This window comes from Paroedura picta, chromosome 7, assembly GCF_049243985.1.
Source record: "Paroedura picta isolate Pp20150507F chromosome 7, Ppicta_v3.0, whole genome shotgun sequence".
NCBI classification, from domain to species: Eukaryota; Metazoa; Chordata; class Lepidosauria; order Squamata; family Gekkonidae; genus Paroedura; species Paroedura picta.
In genome coordinates, this window is record NC_135375.1 from 62,711,003 (window position 1) to 62,736,660 (window position 25,658).

The 25,658-nt window shown below is 43.3% G+C and overlaps 1 long non-coding RNA gene across 1 annotated transcript in view; it reads right to left on the bottom strand.

Annotated features, from left to right (window-relative positions):
- Positions 1–25,058, bottom strand: part of LOC143841810 (uncharacterized) — a 37,967-nt gene extending 12,909 nt beyond the window's left edge. The window contains exon 1 of the long non-coding RNA XR_013232855.1: positions 24,960–25,058. This is a non-coding gene — a long non-coding RNA (uncharacterized LOC143841810). The remainder of the gene's footprint in view (positions 1–24,959) is intronic.
- Positions 25,059–25,658: the final 600 nt, after the last annotated feature.

The window sequence follows — 25,658 nt, forward strand, 5'->3', positions numbered from 1 at the left end:
AGATATAAACTCAATTGTGTGCATTCTATAAGCTACACTGTATCCCTTATAATTTTAATGAAAATTTCTGGCTGAATAAAGTTACTCAAAATTTTCACAAACATTGTCTTACAACCAGGAATTATTTCCATTTTGATTGTCTTTCAGTAGCACAGTCAATTTAAAGAAGACAAACTCTTTGAATTACTTGAGTGTGCAGGTGCCAACCTGTGATCAAATTGTGATTCAGACATAATGTTATTTGTCTGTTAGCTGATAAAATATTACAGCTACATCTAGCACTTGAATCTACAGAAGTTATAATTTGGGGGGAGGGGTAGTGAGTGAAATAAAATACTATTCCACTGCACACATATTAATTTATTTAAAATATTTTATGCCACTTGTCTACCCAATCAGATGCCAAGCATAGAACAGAAGGCAAATTAAAAGCAAACACGGTATTTAAGTGTCCTCAAATGGAGGACAAATGAGTAAATGGGTGTCAGTATATGGGAATTCATAGGCTACAGTAGCCTGACCTGGCATAGTAACCTGTCCATTCCATATTGGGTAGCTTGGGTGGGAATGGATTTTAATGCTTCTGTTCTTATGCACTGTATTTATGTTCTGCTATGGTTTTAACTTTGTAAGCCACCCTGAGCCCACTTTTAGGTGGGATGGGCAGGTTAGAAATCTACAGAATAAATAAATGAGACCACCCAGACGTTCTTCAGAAGCAGTAAGTGATTAGTAAAACCATGCAATATTCATGGTGGGCAGGAAATGTGAGTACCTGATGTTTCCTGTTTTCATGATTCTAATGGAATGAACAAAACAGAGATTCATGCACTTCTGCATGGGGAGTCAGGTGTGCTAACCTTACAGAATATACTAGTATTCCCATTTTGGAAGTTATTGGAGTTTGAAAACATGAAGCCTGTGTTACTTAATGTTTCTTGCTTATATAGAAGCTGTCACATCTGAAGCTGCTCATACAGCAGACTCCATTATAACTGAATTAGCTAAATCAGTTCAGCATTTCTGGTTTTGCATAAGAAAAAGTTACAAATGTATAGCCATTTTAAATTAATACATTACTGGAGACCATAGGTTGAATCCAGATAACATTGTCAGTTTATTGGTGGCCAGACCTCTACTCACTTTGAGGAGAAAATTGCCATCAAACACCCTTCTTCAAAACACCACTCATAATTCAAAATAGCAATGCATATCTACAAGACAATAGGGTCCCTAACGTCATCTGTAGTAAAAGCTTCTTCCTTCCCTTTACCTGGAAGAATGCAATTAGGGAAATCACTAACAGCCTACCACATGTAGTCAGTATCCTGTCTCACAATCTAGGGATCATCAAGATCGCACTTATACTTTTAGCCTCACTCAGGTATTGCAATCATGACTTAGTCTGCTTTCCTGGGAGATTCATTAAGGCTCTATCCAGGATAATCATAAGTATTGTTCATATTCTAGGAAACCTCTAGAGACAAGATCATGACATACTTTCTAGGTTCTTTATTATACACATATAATTACTTCAAGTGCATTGTTTTAAGGGCTAAAGTACACAACCTTAGCCTCAATAAACAAATCTTCCTCTTCTAACGTAAGCTTGACTACCAAATGTAGATTAGTTATATCTATCATTTTTCCAATACCCACTTATGGCTGTGAAAGTTGGACAATGAAAAAATCAGGCAAGAGAAGAATCGATTCCTTTGAACTCTGGTATTGGAGAAGGTTTCTGCGGGTTCCATGGAGAGCAAAAGTCACAAGCAAGGAAATACTACAGTGCTTAAAGTCTGATATATCTTTGTTAGGCAAAATTATGAAACTTCGGCTCATTTACTTTGGCCATGTCATGCAATCCAACTCAGTGGAGAAAGCAGTTACACTAGGATTGGTCAGTGGGAAAAGGAAACCAGGCTGACAGAGATCACAGTAGTTGGATGCAATCAAGATGGACACCGGCCAGAGCACTGCATGGCCAAAGGAGGCGGTGCAGTATTGGGGATCTTAGTGACAGTTATGCCATGGGTTTGCCAAGAGTCAGACACGACTGAATGGCTGACAACTAGAACAACAGGATCCAGTCCTATGTGGTTTGGATAGGAAATTTATGTCAGAAAGAAGTCCCTCTGTCAGTGCAACACTGGTCAAGCTATAAACAGAACTAAAGACAATATAATGCAGCAGATATAAAATTGACATGATGCTGACAAGCAGCTCCAAATCCCATGTTTTCATCATAACTCCAGCTATGGCTGTTCCTTAAAGTGTGACTAGGCCATGGTAGTCCATGCTCTGATTGCATCTAAGTTAGATTTCCATAATGTGAAAATAGTCCAGAAACTCCCATTGTTTCAAAATGTATGGCCACGCTATTGTTAGGAATTGGCTGCAAGGATGCATTCACTTCTCTGCTGAAAGATCTGCAATAGTACCCATTTGTTTCTGGGCACAATTCAAAGTCCTTATTTTTACACCTAATGCCTTAAATTGCTGGAAGCCAAGGCACCTGAAGGGCATCTCCTTCCATCCTGTTTTGCTCCTCAGTTATGATCTGCCTCCCAAACCCTGTTTTCTGTATCCCTGCTTTCAGAATCCTAGCCTCTCACCTTTGGAATACCTTGGATCCTATTTTACTGTCTTTTAAGCACCAGACCAAAGCATTTTTTTTTTAATCCAAGCTTTTATTTAGGACTTTTTTTTCTTTTTAGCTGTGCTATAATCTGCTACTAGTTTGAAGACTGTGTTAGGGATATTCTATGCTTGTTTTATTGTTGTTCTGTTTTTATATTTATGAGTTATGAGGACTAAGCAGCATAGAGAAAGACTCCAGAGAAGCAGCATATAAATCTCTTAAATAATAGATGTTAGCCAAGATGATGTTGACTGCATTTCCATCCAAAACAATCCTGAAAATGCTTTTGTATTGTTATTTATTTATCAACAAGTAGAAATCCAGTTTAAGGTCTACATAGATTCTGTCATTAATTTTTTCTATAATAATGACCATATGACTGAATAAAATTAGTGCAAAATTATAGGAAGCAAGTTCATCGAGTATGAGAGAAAATCTACATGATATTAAATAGAATTTATACTGGAATTAGCTTGTGCACTTTATTTTGCTTGGTTATTCTTACTTAGCATTTCATTTCTTTATGGCAAACCAATATTTATCATATGTACTGACAGGCATATCAAAAACATTAATCATGATTATTTTTAATGTAATTAAAACAAATGGATTTCTGGAATCAGGTGCTTAGAATAGTTCTGTTGCTGCATATATGTAAATAGGCACAAAGTGCTTCCAGCATTCAGATTATATTATGCACTTTGTTCAGGGGAATCCATAGATTTATTTGCCTTTTATTTGGTCAATTTTTATTCCCCTGACTTAATTTTTCATTGACAAAAAAGTTTCCACTAGCAATAAATCAGAAATAAAAATAGGGATACATAATTAGAACTTGGCTTTCCAAGTCTATATTCAAAAAATAGAGTTTTGAATGCTTTGAATGTGACCAATATTCAGGATCAAACTACTCATTATGCTTTGAGGAACATTTTTGAAAGGGTGATTTGAAACTCTACACGAACACATTGGAGAACTATTTGGATTGGAACCACAGCATATAAATTCAAGGGGCTTAGACTTTTCCCCGTGCCATTTTCCTGACATGAAACAGTATTGAGGTGGAGAATTATTTGTTACTAGCAAGAAAGTCCACTGCAGGCTAAATGCAGTGGGGCAATGGGTAGGTACAGGGAGGCAGTGGGGGCAGAGAGAGGCAACTCTGGTGAGGTGTGGAGCAGGCTCCCTTCACCTCTCTCACCTTCTGCAGGCAAGGCGGCAGGGCAAGCATGCAGCAGCCTCGGGGCTGGTGGTCCTTGGTATGGCTGCCACCACTGCTGCAGCTGCCACCTTGCAGCTTTCTCCATCACCTCGGAGCCTCTGCTGCCTCTAGGCAGGCTCTGCCACTGCCTTGGAGCCCATGGCACCACCAGCACCGCCTCTCCATGCATGCACCTTGCAGCCGGGTTTGGGGGGTGGGCACTCCAGGGGCCAGCCCAATTGGCCCATGGATCAAAAGTGGTGTCCAGATACCTGGATAGGGCCTGTATATCACTCCACCCATAGCAGCTCTTCTCAATTATATAGAAGAGCTACTATGTGGTACAGATTGGTGAAACTTACATGTAGCCTTTTTGGAATACATATAGACCCAAAGGCCTTTCAGATGAGGAAAATGCTTTGATGTGGAGGGTCATAAGCCCTACCACCAAATGCAGTGGTCCCTATCTGAATCAAGCCTGTGTAGGTTTCAGAGAATTTCATAATATGCCTCTCTAACTGACCTGGGAAAATCTCAGCATTCAGAAATGGTCAGAATACTCTGTTGACTATTTTTGTACATTGCTACATAGATTCAGTTTCTTATATATTGGGTGGAAGAAGAGAGAAGGAGACATTGACATGGCAGATACGTATCCAATAGGAATATCATCCAGCAAGAATAATTTGACATAAATAGTTCCTTTGGTCTAAATTTTTGCAAGTGTGTGGACAGAAGAAAGCAGTCCTTAATTTGAGTTCCAAGACACTAAGGTCTTTAAATGTTAATTCTGTTTGCATAGTAAATAAAGCAGTGAGGTTGCACACCCTGATTGAAGAGTAAGTAAAGGTTTATTTAGGAATTGCCATACTTAATAATGCAGAGGGAAGACAGAGATAGTAGCTAACTACATGTCTGAAAGAGGGAAAGAGGACTGTGTCGTCTGAGAAGAAGCAGGAAATTTCCCCTAAGAGTAGCAGTCTGGAGACAGACAAGGAATGACAACGGGAGAAAAGGTCCTAACCTCACTATCGTATTTAACAGTCTTCTTGCTGCTCCCTGCAGTGTTTTCTTCTCTTTTTCTTTGTATACCAGACATTGCCTATTCCAACAAACCCCTCATCTTGCTAACATAACCATAAACACTCTTCCTTATATATCATTTCAAATATGCTAAGTGCAATGCACTGCCCATAATGACACAAAATGGATGCCAACCAGAGACAAGCCTGAACATGTAGATTACAAGTGCAAGAAAAAGTGGCTACATAGCTAACCCCAAGGAGATGCATAATTCAGGACCATAGGCCTTCTAAGAACCTATGGTTTAATCATTTCAGCAATCCCTTTCACCCATTTACCTTAACGGAGCAATATTTACACCAGTGGTCCCCAACCTGCGGGCCGCAGCCCGGTGCCGGGCCACAAAGGCCATGGCGCCGGGCCGCGGCTCCCTCTCCCTGCCCCCCCCCCGCAGTAAAAAACTTCCCAGGCCGCAAGCTTGCGGCCCGGAAAGCTTTTTACTGCGGGAAGGCGGGGAGAGGGAATCAGGGCCAGGCCACGCCCGCGCATCGGGCCACGCTCGCGGCCCGATGAACGGGCGTGGCCCGTGCAGGTGTGGCCCGCGGGCGCGGCCCGATGCGCGGGCATGGCCAGGGCAGGCGCGGCCCACGGGCACAGCCCGATGCACGGCCGTGGCCCGCGAGGGCGTGGCCCGATGCCCTGCCGGTCCCCAGCCTCAGAAAGGTTGGGGACCACTGCTTTACACTATTCATCAAATCTGTTAGCTTTTCACATCTGGTATTTATAGGGTCACTGAGCACCACTTATGCCTATAGTCCACCCCAAGCTTCTCTCAGACCATTGTCTACCTCCATCAAGTAATTGTTTTTGGGACAAGAACTTGGCAAGCTCTGCTCCTCTTTGGGTGGGATCCTGGGGGAAGGGAGGGGGGCCTGGCACAGAGGGAGGCAGGTCACAGTTGTAGGGATCACAGTATCGTGGGTAGGCTGCGTGCCGTTGTTGGTGGAGCGGCTGGTGGGCGTCCAGTGGCCGGGGCCGCCTCTTGCTGTGCCGCATCTTCCCGCAGCGTGTTCCCTGAGGCAAAAAATGGTGGTGGGCGGCTGGCAGTTGTCGAGCTGGTGCGTCCTGTAGGCTGGGGGGCCGCCGCTCGTCTCAGCATCGAGTTAAGTGAAGTGGCAAGTCCAGGGCTAGGCAAGGGAGCCCCCGGCAGTCGCGCGGAGCGTTGCTGCCGGGGGCTCCCTTGTGGCCGGCCTGACACGTCGGAGGTGCTTCGCGCCTTCAACGCGTCAGGCTGGCAGCAAAGGAGCAACTGCGAGCTGCGCTGTGCGCCGCTCGCAGTTGCTGGGGCTGGGAATCAGAGGGACCAATCAGCAGGCACTGTGCGCCTGCCGATTGGTCCCTCCGATTGTCTGTCTGGAGGAAGGGTCCAATCCGGACCCTTTCTCATCCCGGACACATCCCGCCCCAGAACGCCTTACCCTTTTATTTAGTCCGTGGCGCCCACGGCGCCATGGACGGTGTAAAGATAATAGTCCCTATAGGATATAATGGAGCATTCCCAAATATTTACTGAATCTAAATACCATATTAGTATAGGAATTTGGAAATTTGGAGAAATTTTTTTTGGGGGGGTTGCAGAACCCTACTGTGTTATCAATATGCTTAGATTAAAATAAATCTAGGTAGATTTGTGCTATAAAGACATGCAGAAATGGCCACCAAACTGAAGAATATTAAGGTTGAAGTATGTAATAAATATGCACACAGGCAGGACCATAATAGGGAGGGGGATGGTCCTGTTATTGAAATTTTGTTTTTACCAGTGAATACTGCATTTATAAAAGTTTGGAGTTGTGGCTGAACATGAGCCCCAGAGTATATTCTGTTCCCAAACTATCTGTCACTATATATTTGACTCCTTTCCCTTCTGTTGAGCATTAGATTTGAATTGCTCTCCCCAACACTAAGCCTATGTTACTCTTAGGCATATTTCTTCCACCCATAACACAGGTGACTTTAGGCAAGCCCAATTAACAGGCTAATAGTAAAGAAGTGCTGTCATACAGTACACTGCTGAAGTAATTATTTTTGATTCTCCTTACATAAATGCCCAGTTTAAGAAACAATGTGCAGCTGGTCACAATTGATAACTGTCTTGCTTAACAATGATAAGCAATTAAATGCTTTTATCTGGGAGAGAACATGCTAAAAATCATTACACAGTTTTGCTTTGCATGAACAACATAAAAACTATACATGACTTTGAGAGTGCAAACATTAATTGGAAACAAAGTATAGCCTTGGGGTATTGTAACAAGGCTTTAATTTCATTAGAAGCTATTAAAGCAGACATGTCACTTTATTTTATTTTTAAAAGCAGCTTGTAGATGTCAGAGATGAGATGGTCTGCCTTGAGAAGATTCCAAGATGCTGAGAATAAATTTCATATGAATTTTGAAAAGGAGAACACTAAATATTTGAAACCGGCTAATAATGTGTTTTGAGCATTTCAAGAATTAAAATGTGGAAAGCCTATAGGCCAGACCCTGAGGATGGTGTAACAAGTTCCATGGACAAATAGTCTACCTTCATAGAAAGCAGTTTCTTTTTCCCCATTCAAATCTAAAATTAGCACTGAATAGCCAATGAGAAACAGGTTATATCTCTTTCCCTTAGCATAATAAAATGATGATGAGAGTCCTACCCATCAGAATTAATTTCCCAAGAAGCCATAATGAAAGTTCACAGATAAGCTGGGCATTCTCAATTGTAGACATGCAAGTGGTTGTCCTGATAACTATGCAGTTCTTCTGCCTCCCAAAGTGACTTTTGGGATTATAAACATTGAAGAGATATATGTACATGAATGCCATACATGTATACCAGTGGTCCCCAACCTTTTTATCGCCGGTGACCGGTCAACGCTTGACAATTTTAATGAGCCCCCGGGGGGGTAGTCTTTTGCCGAGGGATGTTGCTGCCTGAGCCCCTGCTCTGCTTGCTTTCCCACCACTGCCCACTGGGGGGCGCTGGCAGAAGCAGCTGCACAGTGCCTTGCTGAGGGGGAGCCCAAGTCATGGCAGCCGCTGGAGAGTACCAAATGTGAGCAGGCAGCAGAGTGGCAGGGCAGCCACCAAGGCAGCAACCGAGGAGGAGGACGAAGAGGAGCTGTGGCCCAGTACCGACTGATCCACGGACCGGTCCCTGGACCGGGGGTTGGGGACCGCTGATGTACACAATGTAATTCACATGGTAGTGTATACACATGTTCCTGGAATTCACTCCCCTCCGTGTATAAGATCATACCATTTGTCCATACGTTTGAAATTGCCTTCAGATAAAGGAATTTTTTTCTTGGCTACAGAACATCTGCTGATTAATTTCTATATATGTACTGTAAATAAAGATAACTAGGAGGTCAAAATAGAATTCCTTGGTCTGCCCCATGAAGTCAAAGTGAAGGCTTCTTAGAATCATAGACTTGGAAGGGGCCATACAGGCCATCTAGTCAAACCCCCTGCTCAACGCAGGATCAGCCCAAAGCATCCTAAAGCATCCAAGAAAAGTGTGTATACAACCTTTGCTTGAAGACTGCCAGTGAGGGGGAGCTCACCACCTCCTTAGGCAGCCTATTCCACTGCTGAACTACTCTGACTGTGAATTTTCCCCCCCTGATATCTAGCCTATATCGTTGTACTTGTAGTTTAAACCCATTACTGCACATCCTTTCCTCTGCAGCCAATAGGAACAGCATCCTGCCCTCTTCCAAATGACAACCGTTCAAATACTTAAAGAGGGCTATCATGTCCCCTTTCAACCTCCTTATCTCCTCTGCCCCCTACAGGCTGAACATTCCCATGTCCCTCAACCGATCTTCATAGGGCTTGGTCCCTTGGCCCCAGATCATCCCCATCGCTCTCCTCTGTACCCTTTCAATTTTATCTATGTCCTTCTTGAAGTGAGGCCTCCAGAACTGCACACAGTACTCCAGGTGTGGTCTGGCCAGTGCCATATACAATGGGACTATGACATCTTGTGATTTTGATGTGATGCCCCTGTTGATACAGCCCAAAATGACATTTGCCTTTTTTACCGCTGCATCACACTCGCCTCTCAACCTCCTTTTCTCCAGGCTGAGCATTCCCAAGTCCCTCAACCTATCTTCATAGAGCTTGGTCCCTTGGCCCCAGATCATCTTCTTGTCCTTCTGTGTTTCTAAACTGCTGATGCTTTATATCATTTTTGCACAGGTTGCAGAGTAAAAACTTCATAAGGAATGGTAAACAGTATAAATGCCAAAATGAATAGCCCAAAGAGAAGACTGCACCTCAGTGAGAAGAAAGCTTCCCAAGCTTGTGAGTTATCAGAATCAATCTTTAGGTAAATACTGGGATTCTATTTTTGGTGTCTAAATTTCCAAAGTCTCATTGCACTTTGATTTGATGGCTTGTATTGGAAAGGATGTTTGGCATGCAGAAACTTGCTGAAAATGCCCCCCTTTGTTATTTTTTAATTACTTGGGTTATGATTGCCAGGGAAATCATTGTAAGAACTGAGAGGAGCTTTCCAATGCCTCATTATAACGAACAAAAAACCCCCCATCTCTTGGTAAAAGCCTACATTGTTGTATTATTGGATCATTACTGCAGTATGTGTTCAGCTGATGAACACTGCTTCTTCAATGAGAATATGATTAGACTGATACGTGAGCCTGCAATGATTTACTAAAGATGGCAAGCAGTAGCAGGGACTGTGTGGCAGAGGATCTTCATTTTCTCATTTGAACTTAAAAAAAAAGATTTAAAAATCTGCCTATAAGTGACTGTTGTGTTTACCTTCATATTCAAAATTATATTCTTCTTTTTTTCCCCCAAATAGTATTGAATGTTATGCACTGCACTAACGATGAAGGCTGTTATAATAAAGTGAATCGCAAGCTGTCATTAATTGTTCTGTTAGGGTAACCAAACAATCTGATGAAAATAGTGTGGGCTGATACTTTTCAGAAACTTGTAAAGAGAATCAGAGCATTTAGGCAGGATCAAATGCATCATCAGCAAAAGAACCGAGTGGACTGCCATACAATACAAATAGACAGGCTTGATATAGCCATCAGGGATAACGTTGACCATAACAACAGCATAATAACCCATACAAATTTATCCCATAAACTCAAACTGAAACTAATTTCAGACCTTTAGACTTTTGCCTTCTTCAGGTCCTCCTAGTTTATCATCTTACACAGGGGTTTTTAAAATCTACTCCAGTGCAAAAGCTGCATTTAATGACCTGTTTTTAGAACACACTTTCCCTCATTGCTGACCCCCATAACCTGTTGTTCAATCAGCTTTCCTCTAAATGCCTTCCCACACCAAACTGTTCTTTCACCATCCTTAGATCCCGCAGGACCACTATTACCCAGTAAAACTGGAAAGTTAGCATTAGTGGTTATTATGCCAAGAGCGCAGGACTATACTTAAAATGCTGTGTCATGGCCACTTAAAAGATACACAGAAGTTGCTATATGTGTTAGCCATTCACTTATATCTACTCAAGTAATTTTACCACTACAGAAAGCCCAGTACACAGACCTAATGTCTGAAGTGGAGATATAAAAATATCTCATGTACTTGTTTCTGGAAGGACCCAGTGTATGTGTGACCTTTTCTGCACAAGGAATCAGGCCTGGTGCAATACTTGTCTGGTTGTGGAGCTAATTTCCACTTCCAGATGACGTCAGCACCTGTCCAGAGCAGCCCCAGGCTTGTTGCAACTCAGGCCTTGATTTGCCCTGTGGCAAAGGAATGTGGATCTGCTTTCTCTAGCCATGGAGCAAATGAGGGCCTTTATCATGCCAGGACTGGCAGTGCCCCAGATTGACGCAGATGTCATGCAAAAGTGAAAATTAGCCCCATGACTGGACAAGCACTGTACCAGGCCAGATTCCTGGTGTGGAAAAGGTCTCTATGTGTTTATGTGTGTGTAGTAGAATAAGCCAGAATGAAGTCTAATTCAGAAGCAACGCTCTGCTTTAGTGTTTCATTGCTCAAATAGCAACTGATCAATTATATAACTCAGTATATTAATATTTTACAAAATTTCTAGCATATCCCCTGAGAATATCAAGCATATGAAAAGAACTATCCAGGATGTTAAGTTATTCCACACCTAGGATGATTCGTGGATTCAAGCTGAATGCTAGAGGACAAAAAAGACCATACATTAAACTCTATCTTCTGATGGACAGCTGGCCGGACCCCCCCACCCCCCGAAACATTTGCCAACTGTTTGGAAGCCATAGCTGGATGGATCAGGAAGAGTCACCTGAAACTCAACCCCTCTAAGATGGAGGTCCTCTGGCTGGGAAGGAAGGGGGCCAAGACCAGGAAGTGTGACTCCCCTGCCTGGATGGGGTACAACTATAATCTGTATCACAAGCCAGAAATTTGGGGGTGATCTTCGATGCCTCCCTATCCATAGAGGCTCAGATCACTAAGGTAGCTTGGATGGCGTTTTTCCACCCACGCCAAGCCCGGCTACTAGTGGCCTCGTCCCCAGAACACCTGGCCACTGTGATCCATGCAACGGTCACTTCCAGGTCAGATTTCTGCAAGTCTCTCCATGGCATAAGACTGGTTGTCAGTTTTATTATTTTATTTTTTTTTACTCATGGTTGGCACTCTACTGAACTAAGGCAATAAAGGAAAAGAATGGAAAAATTTCAAAACTGTTTAAAATTAAATTGGATGATATTGTGCTTTGATCAACAGTTGCAGATGATTGACAACATTAATACTGCACATCTGGGAGGCTATTCAATGTAGTGTGAGTAATGCTGTCAAGAGAGAATAATTCTATAATTCTTCAACCGTTATTTGCACAGTCTTAATATCCTAATTATGATTTTTTACAATTATTGTATAGACACAAAAATCCATGGAGCCAACTAGCAAATAAAATATAAGTTTTTAACATATTTTCTCTCTTTGTAGTTACTGGATGCTTTGAAAAATAGGAACTATTAAAAAAAACTGTCAGTAACTCAAATACAATATATACACAGATTCATGTGGGCAGCTGTTTTGGTCTGAAGTAACAGAACAAAGCTTGAGTTCAGGGGCATCTTGAAGGCCCACAAAATTTCATTCAGGACATAAGTGTATATTAACACTTCTTAAGATACATTGAAACAGACTTCCTCAAATCTTACATTTTGGTAAAGAGGGCTTAGTTGGCAGGAAGGGCTAGATAGAGTCAAGAATCATAAGTATCTGAGCAATAAGTAAATCTAAGATGGAGATCCTCAGACAGTAACACCGGGATGCCGCCCTGTCCTCACCCATATGCCTGGTCGAAGAGCTCCATCTTGCAGGCCCTACAGAAAGCTGACAACTCCGACAGGGTCCTTAGCTCTTCTGGCAGCTCATTCTACCAGACTGGGGCCAGGGCCGAAATATTCTGGGGCCTGGTACAACCAATAGATTCATACCCGCAGAGCAAGAGCTCTGTGGGGGGAAAGATAAGATAGGACTGCGGACAGATAGTACCCAGGCCACATATAGCCAGCTGTAATTTCTGGGTTAAGGCCAAGGGCAGGCCCACATAGAGCGAGTTACAGAAGTCTAATCTAGAAGTGACCATTGCATGGATCACTGTAGCCAGGTATTCTGGGGGGAAGTAGGGCACTAGTAGCTGTGCTTGGCACAGATGATAAAACACCATCCGGGTTACCTTTGTGACCTGAGCCTCTATCAAAAGGAAGGCATCAAAAGTCACTCCCAAATACCTTGTAATCAGTACAGCTGTTAATTGCTGCAGGCATGGGAAACACACTTCCTGGTCCTGCCCTCATCTGGCCAGTCACAGGACCTCTGTCTTGGAGGGGCTGAATTTCAGGCAGCTCTGCCTGACCCATCCAGCCACTGCTTCCAAACAACCAGCAAATTTATTGGGAGTGGGGGAAATCTGGCCAGCTAGCTGTCCATCAGGAGATAGAGTTGGGTGTCATCCACATATCGGTGACAACCCAGCCCATAACTCCGAACCAGCTGGCCTAGAGGTCACATGTAGATGTTAAACAATGTGAGGGATAAAACACCCCCTGTGGTATTCCACACGGGAACCCAAGAGAGTTCAAAAACTCATCCCCCACAGCAACCCTCTGCATCTGGTTCCAGAGAAAGGAGACCAGCCATTGCAGCGCAGACAAGGTGGTAGGCCAACAGCTCATGATCGACCATGCCAAACGTGGTCGACAGATCTAAAAGTGTGAGAGATGGTCAACCCACCCCAATCCAACTGGCACCGGATATCATCCATCAAAGTTACCAGTGTAGTCTCCACCCCCATGGCCAGGACGGCAGACCCACTGGCATGGGTCTAGGGCCAAAGCTTCTTCTAAGAATGCTAGGAGTTGGTCTGTTATGGCCCACTGTACTACCTTGCCCAGAAACGCAAGATGCAAGACTGGGTGGTAGCTGGTGGGGTCCCATGGATCCAGTGATGGCTTCTTCAGTAGAGAGCATACCACCACCTTCTTAAGCCCCTCAGGGAACTCTCCTGATGTTAGGGAAAGGTTCACAATCAGAAGACATGGTATAATAGCTCAGTCCCATATATAATACCTACCAGAATTTCAAGTAATTTTATTTTACCATGCAGTTGGTTTGGAGTTACCTTTGTTACTTCAACTCCATTCATTCAGTACAATTTTTTTAGTTAGTGGGCATCTTGTAAACAAAGTATGATTATTATTCAATTATACGAATTAATATTGACTAATAGGGATTCATTGATTTCTTTTAATAAGTACTGTAAAAAGAGTTAATTAAGAAATGTTTATGTATCTTTTGTGGGTGTAACTTACTTAAGGAGTATATGAAACAATATTTCTGTGAAATACTATTTCTAACCCAGTCACCTATAAAGGGCACAGTGTCCACCATCATAGCAACAAGAGTAGTGAATATGCAGATAGGACATCTACAGCTGCTGTTGTCCTACCAAATAATGCAAGAATTGCCGAACCTTTTCTTTAATGACAGCAACTTTTCAACAATGAAAAATACACTTAGCTCCCTCAGTATGTTACCAAGATTTTTTCTGTCCTAGAAATAGAACATTGAAGAGGAAGAGGTACCATTTAAACATCACAGAGGAAAATCCTATAAAATAAAAGCTTTAAAGAATTGCTTAAAATGGATCATAGATTCCTTCCTTCCTTCCTTCCTTCCTTCCTTCCTTCCTTCCTTCCTTCCTTCCTTCCTTCCTTCCTTTCTTTCTTTCTTTCTTTCTTTCTTTCTTTCTCCTAGGGGGTTTCACAAGCTTGTCTGTAATACCAGACTAGCTACCAGTAGAGACAATGAAGCCCAATAAAGGACCCTTCAGTATTTTGACAGAAAGCTGATGGTTTAACAAATTGTTCTGTGCTCCAAGAAACAGACCATGAAGCTGGCAAAGGAATGTGCTGGCTCCTTGTCTTCAATGTTCCTATATGGTTAGTCCTAGATCTAATAGTTGTTTAGCACTCATGACAGCTTCAGACACCAGTCTCCTCTGCTGCATAAGATCACTCCAGCATCCTTTAACATAGGAGTTGTACCATACAATCCTGTGAAAAACTTACTCTTGTTTAAGCCCTTTGAAATCAATGGATTTAGACTGGAGTAACTTCATAGGATTGCAATGTTGGTGCTGAGCAGGAGGAGTCATCCAAGTTCTTTTCTAGTCCTTTCACCTCCACAGTCTTTTCCTGACTGTAGAAGGCCATGGAGGTGGTGCTAGGAATGGTGAAGAACTATTTGGAGCAGCCGCCAGCATCTACTCTAGGTGCTGCAAGCCATTCATCACTGGCCCCAGTATTTATAGTTATCCCTTAATTACTGTGAGAGGTTAGAACAGGAAAACATATTTTACATTTTTAGTTTGTGTGCCTAAACCATATAGACTTCTCCATATGCTGATTTTCCCCCCTCTTGATAACACAAATTGAAACAAAGTGTGGGAAAGAAGAAGGAAAAATAATCATTTCACAATATTCTTCTGAAAATGAGGCGAAGCAAAATGGATTGTTTGGGGTTAGCTGCAGCTTCTTCTGCTTTTGAAATGTCATGTGAAATGCCATTATGAGATCATTTCTGGATAATTTATTTGCCAGCAGCTAGGATTGAAATTTGTGTGATTTCAACATGTGGCATTTATGTAAACTTCAAAAGCCCATTGTGCTGAGGTTTGGAGATCTCATGGATCCCACTTCTGCACTTGACACAGACTTAGGGTCTAAATAAAGAACCCAGAGAATGATCTGTTGGCATTTGAATCTAAGCAGCATTCTCAGCCTAGGCTGTGCCTACGGAGAACTAAGAGGACTTCCATAAAACCCACTGTGTGCTAATAAATAAATAAAATAGCACCAAAGGAATGGGGGGAAAAGATTAATTCTGTCATTTTAAAATGCCATTTCCTCCTGAAGTTACTTGCAAACAACATTTACAGTCCATAAATGATGCCAATTAAGAAGTTACTACTGAGAACAAGTTGTTTACAAAATGAAAAAACGGCAAGGTGCCAGGGTAAAAAACCTCCATTATCTTCTTGAAGGCTGTGTTATCTGTGCAGTAACATCCCCCCCCCCCATTATAGACTGACTTCAAAATAACAATTACAGAGAGTAAAGATGCATAATTAAACATGAGGTGAAATTTGATTTCCTGTTGAAATGCAAATTAATATTTATTAACACAAATTTAGATCCAGAAAGGTCTGTTTAATCAAGGTGAGAGGCAATTTTCATCAGTTGCTCTTTCAAAGGATAAATATGTATGAGAAGATTAAATTCCTCAGTCACAGCAAAGTTGTAAGAAGTGCCATTAAAAAATTCCCTGGTAATCTGTAGATAAAGCATCATTACAATTCTCCTCTGTTAAGGAGTGTGCTCTTGGTTCCAGGGCACATTTTACACAGAAAGAGAGAAAGGAAAAACACATGTGACACGTGCCACTCATTTCGCCATTTCTATTAATTATACTAGTTCTTATTTCATGCTGATTTGGTAGTCCAGGGTACTCCACAGTACTTTATGCACAGTTGTTCTTCTGACTTTGCATCAGGAACTCTAATGACACAGTCCAAAATAAATGACACTGTATCGCACTTGGAATGCTTCCTCAAAATAAAACAGGTAAAAATGGTTCTAGACCATTATTTAACTTAATCTCCTATTAGGATACATGTCTCAAATTATTATCGTCATAACAATACAAAAAATTGACTGATTTTGTTCATGCAAAGGGACGAACAATTTCCAAAGAAAACAATTAAAACAGTATAATTTAAAGCAAACAAAAGACGAAATAAACACATCACAGGTTGGTTCTGATTTGCTGGATTAGCTTTTGTAGGTCCCATGCTGTAAACCACTGGTGAAGAACAAATTTGCTCATGCCCAAGTTTACAAAACTTCAAGTAGAGTTAAAAAACATTCTTGGCCCAGATAATTCTTAGATGCTCTTAGTACATTTGCCAGTTTTTGATTGACATTTTCCTGGAGATTTGGGAGTGGAGAAGGGGGTGGGTGAGGATGATGCCATTGATTCCACCCTCCAAAGCAGCCACTTTCTCCAGGGGGACCGATCTTTGTAGTCTGGATATCAATTGAACTCCAGGAGACTTCAAGGCCCCACCTAAATTTTGACAGTTCTCTCCCATTTTGTTCCCCATTCAACCTCCTTTAAGTGTTGGAGCCAGAGTGAGAGCAGACTGATGCTGCCAAACAGTATTAAAAAAATCATCAACAACTGCAAAATAATGGAAGCCTTGCCGCTCACTTCTTATGAGTGCCTTACTTTTAAAAGCTACTTTACATAGTGAGAGGTTTTGCAATGGTTGAATTGCCCTAATCTTCATTAGGAAAGTATCAGAGAATTACCACTGGAAAATACCTGTAAAAATCTTTTTTTTTCCCCTGAGAGTTGCCAATAAACTCCTAATTCATAGACCTGTACTATGATCTCCAAATATTTCCCAATAAAATCATTTCCCACATGCCTCCTTACCTAGTCATAGAGGTGGTACCAGGTGTTCTGGCAATAGAAAGGTGTAGGAATTGCAATTAGCAAGTAATTTGATGAAGTCATCTCTAAGTTATTAAGATGCTTAAGTAGCTGGGCTGTTAGGGTTGGGTGCTTTGGCGCCCAAAGCAGCCAGTCTCTCCCAGGGCAGCCAGCTCCGCGCTGTGGGGGGGGGGAGAGGGGAGCGTTAGGCTGAAGTGCTCAATACCTATGTACTCATTAGTGACACCTGATGGTCATTCAGAGGTTGCAGTGGAAAAATCCCAAGTAGATGGCTGAGGATTCCTTTGTTTAAGGTAGGCTCTTGCCCACATATTCTTTTTTCAGGAAGAAGATCAGTGTGTGTGCCCTGAAGCAAGGACCAGACCCCATTAGACTTCGCTCTCTCCATGTGCTGATGACAGTAGGAAAAGTAGTCTTGGGATACAATCCCCAAAATGACAGAATGATCTTAGTTCGAATCCAAGGCAAACTATTCAACATCACAGTAATCCAGGTCTATGCCCCAACCACTGCTGCTAAAGAGGATGAAGTTGACCAGTTCTATGAGACCCTACAACACCTTCTAGAAGCAATACCAAAAAATGAAGTGCTTATCATCATGGGGGATTGGAATTCTAAAGCAGGAAACCAAAAGCTAACCGGGATAACAGGCAAGTTTGGCCTAAAAGTACAAAATGAAGCAGGGCTCAGTCTGGTAGAATTTTGACAAGAGAATACAATGGTCATAGCAAACACTCTTTTCCAACAACCCAAGACACGACTCTACATATGGACATCACCAGACGGTCTACACAGAAATCAGATTGACTATGTACTCTGCAGCAAAAGATGGAGAAGTTCTATACAGTCAGTAAATACAAGACCAGGAGCTGATTGTGGTTCAGATCATCAGCTTCTTCTTGCAAAATTTATGCTTAAATTGAAGAAAGTAGGGAAAAGCACTGGGCCACTCAGGTATGAACTAAATCATGTCCCTGACGAATATACAGTAGAGGTGACAAATAGATTTAAGTAAATATATCTGATAGATAGAGTGCCTGAAGAACTATGGATGGAGGTTCGTAACATTGTACAAGAGGTAGCAACTAAAACCATCCTGAAGAAAAAGAAATGCAAGAAATCTAAATGGCTGTCTGAGGAAGCTTGACAAATAGCTAAGGAGAGAAGGGAAGTGAAAGGCAAGGGAGAAAGGGAAAGATACACCCAACTGAATGCAGAATTCCAGAGAAAAGCTAGAAGAGATAAGAATGCCTTCTTAAATGAACAGTGCAAACAAATAGAAGAAAACAATAGAATGGGGAGGACCAGAGATCTTTTCAAGAAAATTGGAGATGTGAAGAGAATGTTTCATGCAAAGATGGGTATGATAAGGGACCAAAATGGTAGGGACCTCACAGAAGCAGCAGAGATTTTAAAAAGGTGGAAAAATTATACAGAATAACTATACAAGAGCGAGCTTAAAATCCCTGATAACCACAATGGGGTAATTACTGACCTGGAGCCAGACATCCTGGAATGTGAAATCAAATGGGCCTTAGGAAGTTGAGCAACAATAAAGCTAGTGATGGTGACAGCATTGCAGTTGAACTATTCAAAATCTTAAAAGACGATGTAGTAAAAGTGCTACACTCAATATGCCAGCAAATTTGGAAAACTCAACAATGGCCACAAGATTGGAAAAGGTCAGTTTACATTCCAATCCCAAAGAAGGGCAATGCCAAAGAATGTTCAAACTACTGCACCACTGCACTCATTTCTCATGCTAGCAAAGTTATGCTCAAAATTTTACAAGCTAGGCTCCAGCAATATGTGGACCAAGAACTTCCAGAAGTACAGGCAGGATTTCGAAGAGGCAGAGGAACTAGAGATCAAATTGCCAACATACACTGGATCCTGGAGAAAGCTAGGACGTTCCAGTAGAACATCTACTTCTGCTTCATTGACTATGCTAAAGCCTTTGATTGTGTGGAGCACAACAGATTGTGGCAAGTTCTTAAAGAGATGGGAATACCAGAGCATCTTATTTGTCTCTTGAGAAACTTATATGCAGGTCAAGAAGCAACACTGAGAACTGAACATGGAATCACTGATTGGTTCAAAATTGAGAAAGGAGTTCGGCAAGGCTGTCGCCTTGCCTATTTAACTTATATGCGGAGCACATCATGAGAAAGGCGGGATTAGAGGAGTCACAAATTGGGATCAAGATTGCAGGGAGAAATATCAATATGCAGATGATACCACTCTAATGGCAGAAAGTGAAGAGGAACTAAGGAGCCTGTTGATGCGGGTGAAGGAGGAGAGTGCAAAAGTTGGCTTGAAACTCAACATCAAGAAAACAAAGATCATGGCATCCAGCCCTCTCAAGTCCTGGCAAATAGATGGGGAAGAAATGGAGATAGTGACAGATTTTATTTTACTGGGCTCCAAGATCACTGCAGATGGGGACTGCAGCAAAGAAATTAAAAGACGGCAAATCTAGACAGCATCCTAAAAAGCAGAGACATCACCCTGCCAACAAAAGTGCGTTTAGTCAAGGCTATGGTATTCCCAGTTGCAATGTATGGCTACGAAAGTTGGACCATAAGGAAGGCCAAGTGTCAAAGAATTGAGGCTTTTGAACTCTGGTGCTGGAGAAGACTCTTGCAAGTCCCTTGGACTGCAAGGCAAACAAACCGATCAGTCCTTGAGGAGATCAGCCCTGACTGCTCCTTAGAAGGCCAGATCGTGAAGATGAAACTCAAATACTTTGGCCACCTCATGAGAAGGAAGGACTCCCTGGAGAAGAGCCTAATGCTGGGAGCTGTCGAGGGCAAAAGAAGAAGGGGACGACAGAGAATGAGGTGGCTGTATGGAGTAACTGAAGCAGTAGGTGCAAACTTAAATGGACTCCGGGGAATGGTAGAGGACAGGAAGGCCTGGAGGATCATTGTCCATGGAGTCGCGATGGGTCGGACATGACTTCGCACCTAACAACAACAACAACAATGTTGCAAAGAGTACCATTTCTCTCATAGTACCCTGGAACCACCTGTAGATTTTCTGTTATAAAATATGAGAGGAGTTAAAAAGTAATATTCCTTTAACAGTGGAAGTGTAGATCATGCCAGATGTCAGGTATGACTAGCAGTTGCTCTAACCCTTTATTTGGTCTTAATCCATATGTACTTTCTAATGTAGCTTATGGGACTGAGAAGGATGGATGGTTTATGATGTTCCAAAGTCCTTCCCCTTGAGTTGAATGTTTAAGTCTGTCAAGTTTTAATGGAGCAAGTGCAGATTCAGTTTTTAATTCATTGAAACAGCATGGTGACTATCCAAAGTTCTTGTTTTCAAACAACAACAAAAATCCACAGCAGCTGGGAAGTGATATGAATGCCTTTAAGTTAACTAAACAGAGAGGGGAAAGGAAAATGGGTCTGTGAACAGGTGGCAGAGGAAGAGAAAATGGTTCTTTTATTGCTCACTCTAATTTGCTCATTGCCTTCCTTGGGAATTCAATTGATTATTTCCTTTTTCTTAATTTTCATTTAAGAATTAGGATAGCTTGCAAACTGTTTTAATCTGTACTTACTCGCTTCTTCCAATACTAATATTTAGACATAAGTCCAAACATTTAAATTCAGTTTGATGATCTGGCATCTAAAAGAATGCCCATTGATGGTAACCCAGACCTTGTGAAAGACTGTTGAAACAATAAAGGAAGCAGACAGCTGACTTTAAACATAAAGCATTCAAGTTATCAAGGTCACATAACCACTAAAAAGGTTGATGTGCAGAGAGCCTTGAGTCTGAAAGATCCAGTACCTGTTGTAGCGGGACAGGGGCGATTGAGAAGGAAGGAAGCTATTTAGAAGTGACAAAGAAAATCTGGAGTTCAGCAAAAGGGTAGCTTTGCCATTTCCACACTGGGAATTTCACTGCCCCAACTCCCATGCAGGAGCACAAATCCAGGGCAGACAAAGTACACCAGGCCAAATGTTCCCCAGTGCTGGATCAGAAAGAAGTGGGGCATCCTGCTCCAGCTCAAACTCCAGTCTGCAGCCTGCTGCAGAGCCTCCATTGCAGAAAAGGTCTCTGTCTGGGAGGGTGGATGGCAAGACCCAGAAGGCTTCAATACAAGTAAGTATACTGAGTTCCAGCTTTTGAGTAGGCTGCTGGGACACATAGTGACGTTTTGAAGCCATAAAAGTATGTTCAGCTCAGTTATCTATACTATGTATACTATGGCTACCTTGATCCAGAGTCACATGTAACCACCCAAGTGCAGTTGGTGTTCATGCATTTGTAGCTGTTTTTATTCATTTGAATAAAGGGAGACCGGAAACCTGTGGGGAATGAATGAAACGCTACTGGGACTTCTAAATTCCACTAAAAAAAAAGGTATGCGGAATGACGAAATTCAACTATTTAATATAGCGTTTCTGCATTATGTGAACAATTGGCAGCATTGGTCCTTGTGCGGAATGACCCTAAGATTTGACCTGTGTTAAAGGTAAAGGTATCCCCTGTGCAAGCACCGAGTCATGTCTGACCCCTGGGGTGACGCCCTCTAGCGTTTTCATGGCAGACTCAATACGGGGTGATTTGCCAGTGCCTTCCCCAGTCATTACCATTTTACCCCCCAGCAGCAAGCTGGGTACTCATTTTACTGACCTTGGAAGGATGGAAGGCTGAGTCAGCCTTGAGCCGGCTGCTGGGATTGAACTCCCAGCCTCATGGGCAAAGCTTTCAGACGGCTGCCTTACCACTCTGCGCCACAAGAGGCTCATTGACCTGTGTTAGGTAGTTGTTATTTGAAAGTGGTTTTTGCACCGTATCTTTTTGCAGTGTGCTTGCGTAAATTGTAAGTGAAATCTGTTCTTTTATAACCCTACCTGTTTTCCTTTAATGTTGCTTACATTATTATTCTGTTCATGTTATCAGGAAACCAAGTAGTTTGTTTTTATTTTACACCCAGTCATCCTTATCCATGGTGCTGCTATTTTTGTTAAATGCCCAGGTGGGTGGAGCATGTCTAGCCTGCTGAGACTATCCGGACTTGAATCCAGACCTTGGAGCGCCTGCCCCTTGCAGCCGGTAGTGAGGTGTAATACCAGCCTTGCGCCCACAAGGGGTGGGACATGTCCAGCTGTCCAAGTTGGAATAGGGGCAATCAGAGGGCAGCCAGCTTTGCCCTGATTGGCCCTGCCCCTGCAGCTTCCGCCCTCCATCCCTGGACTCTAGCCTTTTTGCTCTCAGACGCCTCAGTGCCTGGAGCCAGCAGCAGGTAAGGGGAGAGGGCCCTGGGCAAAGGGTTGTGGTGGAGGGCTTGCTAACAAGGGCCTCTTGGCCTGCTAGACTGGGCTTGCTAACGAGGGCCTCCCGGCATTGATATAATGCTGTGACGTTGCAATGATAATTTAATCAAGTTCTCTGAATTCCAAGATTTCTTTTTCTAATATAAAATAATTCTCAAAACTTTTCCCTTGAATAAGGAAAAAGTCATATTGATATTTTAGGACTATTTTGAAAAAAATTGATTCACTTATCTGAAGAGTGGGAAGAGGGAGTGGCTTAACAATGATGATGGTCCAATCTTTGAAAAGTGGCCTGTGGGTAGGACTAAGAAAAACAATCGAAAACACACTGGGAAACACACAAGGAAAATGCTGCACAAATTGACTTCCAGGAAAACATTTGGGTAAAAGTGCCTGGAAAAATAGGAGTGGTGGAGTGAAAATTAAAGGAACAAAAATGTGAATGTCAGGGGGGGAAACTGAAGCAGAGCCAGCAACACACACACACACACACACACACACACACACACTTGTAGAAAAGCCCCATGTCCAGAAATGGGTTTATCTAATTATTCTGGGCCTGTTAAATTTCAACTTCAGCCTTATTTCTGACTCATTCTGAAGTAGTCTATATGTAATTGAGGATATGTGTGTGTAAAAAGTTTTTTCTTTGCCTGTAATCACATCTCAAAAAGTGAACCAATGTTTTGTATTTCAGGCAGTCAAAACCTTGTAATGTCTATTTTAGTTCAGATATGTATTAATTTACTTCTATTACAAGGACATAAAAGAACCCTATTCGGTCAGACCAGCCGTCTATCTAGTCCAAAGTCCTCTATCACACAGCGACTAATCAATTGCTCTGAAAGACAAATGGCATGCTGTGACCAATGCTTGTACCACCCAGCTCCCGAGGATGCAGTTTACTTCTGGCTCCTGACCCCTCCCAACTATCTCCTGTCCCAGAACTACTGCCATCCAAAGATATTGAATCTGCCTGCTGCATAGGGTTGCCCTCAGCCACTAGCCCAGTAGACTCCATGATGCCCCATATCTGCAGGACAACTGACCCAATTACCACAGCTTGTCTCATGGAGAGGTAGTCCATGACATAATCTGTGAACATCAGGAGAAATAGCACCTGGGCTGGGGGAACAGAGACTACGTGCACACCCATTAACTTACAGGCAGCCGTTTAGCACAAGGAAGCCAACCATCTCCACCCCTGGAAACACAGGTCTCCCCTGCTGCTGGATCACCCTCTCAGGAGGTGTACCAACCTACTATGCCAGAGAAAGGCGCAGACCTCATCTGAACACACAGACCACTTGGCTCTGCGAACTCCCAGCCTTCCTGCCCAAGTCAGCCTAGCTCACTCCAAGGAGGCCCCATTCACCCCAAGGAGGCCTCACTCTTTAAGGAGGCCCCAATCACGGTGGGTTAAATACCACCAATCGAACTCCCCCCCAAAAAGCCCCTCTGACTGTGCCATACCCACCATTAGAATGCCGGCACTACCAGCGCCTCGTTCCCACCAACACTGTCTGCATCCAACCATTCCTTTAGTGTGGCCCAGATCCTGTGAAGCCATATGTCCAGACCCCAATTAGAGAGGTGCACCCCATCTGTGTTGTACAATGCAGGAATTGAACATTCAATATCCGAGTGGTCCACTAACAGATAGCCCCATTTCTGGACTTCTCTGGCCATTCCCTAGTTAACTTTTTGTACAGTCTGGTTGGCCCTTTAAGTAGATTAGGCCCCCCACCACACCAGCCTTTCCACCAGCCCAGTCCACATGAGTCCATGGAAATCATATCCACAAAGCAGCCAAATCCTGAGTAATCAGTTTTATTAATTGTACACCTTATTTTCCATTAAGTTGTTGCCCCCAAGGTGTACCACTATTGCTACCAGGGTCCCAACCTCATGAACTGCACCAGACACGATCCTCCAGAGTGCAGGCCATCTCAGTCCATGGTGTTCTGGTCAATGAATGGCAACACAGTTTCCCAGGCCCAGATGGTTGGTCCAGCTGGAAAACTTAGTGCAGTGACATGCCCAGAAAACAAAACTGTGGCCCACGATCAGCACAGGATATACAGAGGACAGTGGCCCTGCACAAGTCAGAGGTTACTGTCTGGCAAAGGATGCACATATCTCTTAAAAGCATGTGATCGCCATCTACTCAAGCTCATAATTTGTTCTGGGGGTGCCCCCTGCTGAAATATCTACCCTATGTGAAATGAATGGATGCTATAAAACCCAAGTTCCATGCCCAACTTGTGCACGCATGCCTATAAAATTGCTGTAAATTGGAAATGGGAAAAGCATGTTCTGTCTTTGTGCAAAAACAAATGGCCAGGTAACCTGGGGCATAAAAACAGGTGAGCCCTGACACTTCACATTGGGCAAGTCTCTTTTTCTGGGGATGTGGACAAAATAATGTGCATCTCCCTCCTCATCTGGTCCATCTTGGAGTGGCATAGCCATGGGCAGACCCCTCCCCCCAGGCCCAGGCTCCAGGCCTCCTCTGCTGGGGGTGTATGCTGCCCAAGCTGGCCACACCCAATAGCAGCTGTCTCGGAGAAGCCTGAGCAGCAAACCCAGCCAGAGCAGAGTCAGAGTTCAGTCCGAGTCACCGGGAGTTGAACAAGTACAGTGCAGAGCAAGGCAAAGAATAGTCGAGCAGTCCCAAGGTCAAAGTCCAGAGAATCTGATAGTCAAACAAAGCCAGTTCACTTTACCAATGCCGGAGTCAAGAGCGAATCCAGGGGTCAGTTGAGCCAGAGATCAATCAGACATTCACATGAGCAGAGCTGGTCTGAAGGGCAGCTGTATACATTGCATCCAGGCCAAAGAGTCGCTTCTGTCTTCCTAAATGCAGCCCAGCTAATTAGCTGCACCTGGGAGATGACTCACACATCCTTCCCTGAGCTAACCCAGCTGGCCCCCTTCTATCCTGGCAGCATGCCTGCAGCCTCTGGCTTATTCGACGTTCTGCCAACCCCACCGTATGGCTTCGTCTGAGTCGCTTGGGCGATCAATCTGAATCTGATTCAGACTCCTGCTATGGCAGTGTCCACAATCTCACATATGCCGGGCCCGAATGACTTGAGCAGCCCTCCCCAGTGTCCCTGTCAGAATCCCGTTTCTTCAGCCTCTTCAACCAGAGCTGACTCAGCTGCTGGCTCCAGTTGCTCTGGCAACCCCTGGGAGACGGGAGGCGGCAGCGGGGGTATGAGGGTGCCTCCTCTGCTCATGCCCAAGCCCAGGCTCATGCTCACTTCCACTGGTGGTTGAGGTGGATGTTGTTCAGGTCATCGATGACCCTGCTTTGGCTCTCCGGGCCCTTGTTCTGACCCTACACCTCCCCTCCTCCCAGGTAGACCAAGCCTCTAATCAGCTCCGGCCTGTTGCCTCTGGTGGTGGAGAGTGTGCCTGTT